Below are 6,649 nucleotides of genomic sequence, written 5' to 3' on the forward strand. Positions count from 1 at the left end.
TAATCCCATGAATCCTCTCAGATCACCAAGGACTAAAGTTGTTCTTCAACAACAGCAGTAACAACAGAATGCCCACATGTACATGGATGTTGAACAAGGCTCTACTCAATGATAACTTGGTCAAAAAAGAAAAACAGAAAGAAATTAAAGAATTGTTAGAATTTAATGAAAATGAAGGCACAACATACCCAAATTTATTGGACAGAAAGAAAGCTGTGCTAAGAGGAAAATTCATAGCTCTGAACGCCTCCAAAATGAAACAGGAGAGAACATACATCAGTATCTTGACAGCACACCTAAAAGCTCCAGAACAAAAAGAATCAAATATACCCAAGAGAAGTAGAAGGCAGGAAATAATTAACTCAGAGCTAAAATCAACCAAGTAGAAATAAAACTATACAAAGAATCAACAAAACCAGGAGCTGGTTCTTTGAGAAAATCAATAAGATAGATAAACCCTTAGGCAGACTAACCAGAGGACACAGAAACTGTATCCAAATTACCAAAATCAGAAATGAAAATGAAGACATAACAACATAATCTTAGGAAATCAACAAAATCATAGAAGAAAACTTCCCTAACCTAAAAAAAGAGATACCCATAGGCATACAAGAAGCCTACAGAACTCCAAATAGATTGGACCAGAAAAGAAACTCCTCCTGACACATAATAGTCAAAACACCAAATGTACAAAATAAAGAAAGAATGTTAAAAGCAGTAAGGGGAAAAGGTCAAGAAACATGTAAAGGCAGACCTATCAGAATCACACCAGACTTTTCGCCAGAGACTATGAAAGCCAGAAGATCCTGGACAGATGTCATACAGACCCTAAGAGAACACAAATGCCAGCCAAGGTTACTGTATCCTGCAAAACTCTCAATTAACATAGATGGAGAAACCAAGATATTCCATGACAAAACCAAATTTACACAATATCTTTCTACAAATCCAGCACTACAAAGGATAATAAATGGTAAAGCCCAACATAAAGAGGCAAGCTACACCCTAGAAAAAGCAAGAAACTAATCGTCTTGGCAACAAAACAAAGAGAAGAAAAGCACACAAACATAACCTCACATCCAAATATGAATATAACAGGAAGCAATAATCACTATTCCTTAATATCTCTCTGTTGCAGTTTCCTCTCCAACCCGAATCGGCCAGTACGAAGAAAACGCAACTCAATTAATATGAAAACAATCTAGCGTCTAGATTGGGCAGATCCACCCTACACTGTCCTATTCCTAGCTCCCAAATCCCTCATCCCTAGCACCTTTTATTTGCCAGGTCTCCAGCTTCTCCTTCTCCCATGACAACTCTCTCCTCGCTTCTTTCCTTTCTCCTCCCCTGACTCCTCCCCCTCCTGACTCCTCCCCTCCTGACTCCTCCCCTCTTGCTCCCGACTCCTCCCTCTGCCCAAATCTTGAGCTCTTGCCTTTATTTTACAAATTCAGAGAGAACTCCAAGGCAAACCACAACATTTCCCCCTTTTTCTCCAGTTAAAAAACCTTTTCCCTATACATATGTGAACTAAGTATTATTACCATTCTGCAATTTATAAAACCAACAATACACTCATCACCCAGTCCATCAATTTTGTTCATTAACCATGTCATCTATACTAAACACTATACCTGACTATATCCTGGTTCTAGATCCTATGCCACCTGAAAACCACCCTAACAGATTTATCATCTTTCTCAATACTAAACCGCTTGGGTTGTCTATGAGACTACCAGTCTCCAACCACATCAGAAATCCAAGAATGATTAATATTACCTGAAAATATGGGAAGCACAAAACATGGCTTCCAAGCTTAGCCAATTTATAGAGACTGTTGATCACCTGGACAGTCCCCCTATTCCTTAATATGTCAGAGCATCAGTCTTCAGCCTTCTGGTCCAGGATCATCTGATAGACCTTTGTAATGCAGATTTTGAAGGGCTGATCACCCTGCCTTGACAGAGATTATCAGTCGACTATTCTGCATAATTTGTCCTTTTCTGGACAGTGTTTTGTCTGTAGATGAATTGAAAGCAATTTGCTCAGTGGCTGTGTCACCACGATTTGAGCAACTCCATTGATGCTCAATTTCTTCGAGTCTAAGGGGTCCTGTCAGGGGCAGACAGGTCTCTAGTCAAATGATCTAGACGAAGAAATGTCCATAAACGGGTTATTCTGTGGACTTCTGACGCCCTTGAAGATTTCCTATCTACATAGGCATTTCTGAACTCTTAAGCAAAGATTACCGTTGGCCCTCTCTAATCGAAGTATTTCCAAAACACATCTAAACTGACTCAGAAACATGACTTTGCTATCTGGTCTTTAGCTGGTACTGGTTAATCAACTAAAAATAATGTATAATAGCAGTTATAAGACTGGGTCTAAGACTTGTATTCTTAGATGCATAGTGGAGGCACTCTGCTTATACTAAAGTAGCAATATTAATCTCAATTATAAATCAATAAGAAAGTATACCAATGAAAACCTCGCATTTGAGTAAAATGCATTCTATACCAATGAAAAGATTTCAGCTTCAACTTTGTATCAATTACAAACATTTCTATCAATGTAAGATATAGAAGAAGCAAGAAACTAATCGTCTTGGCAACAAAACAAAGAGAAGAAAAGCATACAAACATAACCACATATCCAAATATGAATATAACTGGAAGCAATAATCACTATTCCTTAATATCTCTCAACATCAATGGCCTCAACTCCCCAATAAAAAGACATAGATTAACAAACTGGATACACAACGAGGACCCTGCATTCTGCTGCCTACAGGAAACACACCTCAGAGACAAAGACAGACACTACCTCAGAGTGAAAGGCTGGAAATCAACTTTGCAAGCAAATGGTCGGAAGAATCAAGCTGGAGTAGCCATTCTAATGTCAAATAAAATCAATTTTCAACTAAAAGTCATCAAAAAAGATAAGGAAGGACACTTCATATTCATCAAAGGAAAAATCCTCCAAGATGAACTCTCAATCCTAAATATCTATGCCCCAAATACAAGGGCACCTACATACGTAAAAGAAACCTTACTGAAGCTCAAAAGACACATTGAACCTCACACAATAATAGTAGGAGATTTCAACACCCCACTCTCATCAATGGACAGATCATGGAAACAGAAATTAAACAGAGACGTAGACAGACTAAGAGAAGTCATGAACCAAATGGACTTAACAGATATTTATAGAACATTCTATCCTAAAACAAAAGGATATACATTCTTCTCAGCTCCTCATGGTACTTTCTCCAAAATTGACCATATAATTGGTCAAAAAAACGGGCCTCAACAGGTACGGAAAGATAGAAATAATCCCATGCGAGCTATCAGACCACCACGGCCTAGAGCTGGTCTTCAATAAGAATAAGGGAAGAACGCCCACATATATGTGGAAGTTGAACAAAGCTCTACTCAACGATAACCTGGTCAAGGAAGAAATAAAGAAAGAAATTAAAGACTTCTTAGAATTTAATGAAAATGAAGGTACAACATACCCAAACTTATGGGACACAATGAAAGCTGTGCTAAGAGGAAAACTCATAGCGCTGAATGCCTGCAGAAAGAAACAGGAGACAGCATATGTCTGCAGCTTGACAGCACACCTAAAAGCTCTAGAACAAAAAGAAGCAAATACACCCAGGAGGAGTAGAAGATAGGCAATAATCAAACTCAGAGCTGAAATCAGCCAAGTAGATACAAAAAGGACAATAGAAAGAATCAACAGAACCAAAAGTTGATTCTTTGAGAAAATCAACATGATAGATAAACTAGATAGATAGCCAGACTAACAAAAGGACACAGAGAGTGTGTCCAAATTAACAAAATCAGAAATGAAAAGGGAGACATAATTACAGATTCAGAGGACATTCAAAAAATCATCAGATCTTACTATAAAAGCCTATGTTCAACAAAACTTGAAATCTGCAGGAAATGGACAATTTCCTAGACAGATACCAGGGACCTAAGTTAAATCAGGAACAGATAAACCACCCTGTAACTCCTAAGGAAATAGAAGCAGTCATTAAAGTTCTCCCAACCAAAAAGAGACCAGGTCCAGACGGGTTTAGTGCAGAATTCTATCAGAACTTCATAGAAGACCTCATATCAATACTATCCAAACTATTCCACAAAATTGAAACAGATGGAGCACTACCGAATTCCTTCTATGAAGCCACAATTACTCTTATACCTAAACCACACAAAGACACAACAAAGAAAGAGAACTTCAGACCAATTTCCCTTATGAATATCGACACAAAAATACTCAATAAAATTCTGGCAAACCGAATCCAAGAGCACATCAAAACAATCATCCACCATGATCAAGTAGGCTTCATCCCAGGCATGCAGGGATGGTTTAATATACGGAAAACCATCAACGTGATCCATCATATAAACAAACTGAAAGAACAGAACCACATGATCATTTCATTAGATGCTGAGAAAGCATTTGACAAAATTCAACATCCCTTCATGATAAAAGTCCTAGAAAAAATAGGAACTCAAGGCCCATACCTAAACATAGTAAAAGCCATATACAGCAAACCAGTTGCTAACATTAAATTAAATGGAGAGAAACTTGAAGCAATCCCAGTAAAATCAGGGACTAAACAAGACTGCCTACTCTCTCCCTACTTATTGAATATAGTTCTTGAAGTTCTAGCCAGAGCAATCAGACAACAAAAGGAAATCAAGGGGATACAGATTGGAAAAGAAGAAGTCAAAATATCACTATTTGCAGATGATATGATAGTATATTTAAGTGATCCCAAAAGTTCCACCAGAGAACTACTAAAGCTGATAAACAACTTCAGCAAAGTGGAAGGGTATAAAATTAACTCAAATAAATCAGTAGCGTGACTCTCCACAAAAGAGAAGCCGAGAAAGAAATTATGGAAATGACACCCTTCATAAGAGACCCAAATGATATAAGGAACCTCGGTGTGACTTTAACAAGGCAAGTAAAAGATCTGTACAATAAGAACTTCAAGACACTGAGGAAAGAAATTGAAGAAGACCTCAGAAGATGGAAAGATCTCCCATGCTCATGGATTGGCAGGATTAATATAGTAAAAATGGCCATTCTACCAAAAGCGATCTACAGATTCAATGCAATCCCCATGAAAATACCAATCCAATTCTTCAAAGACTTAGACAGAACAATTTGCAAATTCATCTGGAATAACAAAAAACCCAGGATAGCTAAAACTATTCTCAACAATAAAAGGACTTCAGGGGGAATCACTATCCATGAACTCAAGCAGTATTACAGAGCAATAGTGATAAAAAAACTGCATGGTATTGGTACAGAGACAGACAGATAGATGAATGGAACAGAATTGAAAACCCAGAAATGAACCCACACACCTATGGGCACTTGATTTTTGACAAAGGAGCCAAAACCTTCCAATGGAAAAAAGATAGCATTTTTAGCAAATGGTGCTGGTTCAACTGGAGGTCAACATGTAGAAGAATGCAGATCGATCCATGCTTATCACACTGTACAAAGCTTAAGTCCAAGTGGATCAAGGACCTCCACATCAAACCAGATAAAATCAAACTAATAGAAGAAAAACTAAGGCAGCATCTCGAACACATGGGCACTGGAAAAAATTTCCTGAACAAAACATCAATGGCTTATGCTCTAAGATCAAGAATTGACAAATGGGACCTCATAAAACTGCAAAGTTTCTGTAAGGCAAAGGACACTGTGGTTAGGTCAAAACGGCAACCAACAGATTGGGAAAAGATCTTTACCAATCCTACAACAGATAGAGGGTTTATATCCAAAATATACAAAGAACACATGAAGTTAGACCACAGGGAGACAAATAACCCTATGAAAAAACGGGGTTCAGAGCTAAACAAAGAATTCACAGCTGAGGAATGCCAAATGGCTGAGAAACACCTAAAGAAATGTTCAACATCTTTAGTCATAAGGGAAATGCAAATCAAAACAACCCTGAGATCTCACTTCACACCAGTGAGAATGGCTAACATTAAAGACTCCGGCGACAGCAGATGCTGGTGAGGATGTGGAGAAAGAGGAACACTCCTCCATTGTTGGTGGGATAGCAGACTGGTACAACCATTCTGGAAATCAGTTTGGAGGTTCCTCAGAAAATTGGACATTGAACTACCTGAGGACCCTGCTATACCTCTCTTGGGCATATACCCAAAAGATGCTCCAAGAAATAACAAAGACACGTGCTCCACTATGTTCATAGCAGCCTTATTTATAATAGCCAGAAGCTGGAAAGAACCCAGATGCCCTTCAACAGAGGAATGGATACAGAAAATGTGGTATATCTACACAATGGAATATTACTCAGCTATCAAAAACGACTTTATGAAATTCGTAGGCAAATGTACGTCGGAACTGGAAAATATCCTGAGTCAGGTAACCCAATCACAGAAAAACACACATGGTATGCACTCATTGATAAGTGGCTATTAGCCCAAATGCTTGAATTACCCTACATGCCTAGAACAAATGAAAGTCAAGACGGATGTTCAAAATGTGAATGCTTCACTCCTACATTAAAAGGGGAACAAGAATACCCTTGGCAGGGAATAGAGAGGCAAAGATTAAAACAGAGACAGAAGGAACAACCATTCAGAGCCTGCCC

This window comes from Rattus norvegicus, chromosome 3, assembly GCF_036323735.1.
Source record: "Rattus norvegicus strain BN/NHsdMcwi chromosome 3, GRCr8, whole genome shotgun sequence".
Taxonomy (NCBI): Eukaryota; Metazoa; Chordata; class Mammalia; order Rodentia; family Muridae; genus Rattus; species Rattus norvegicus.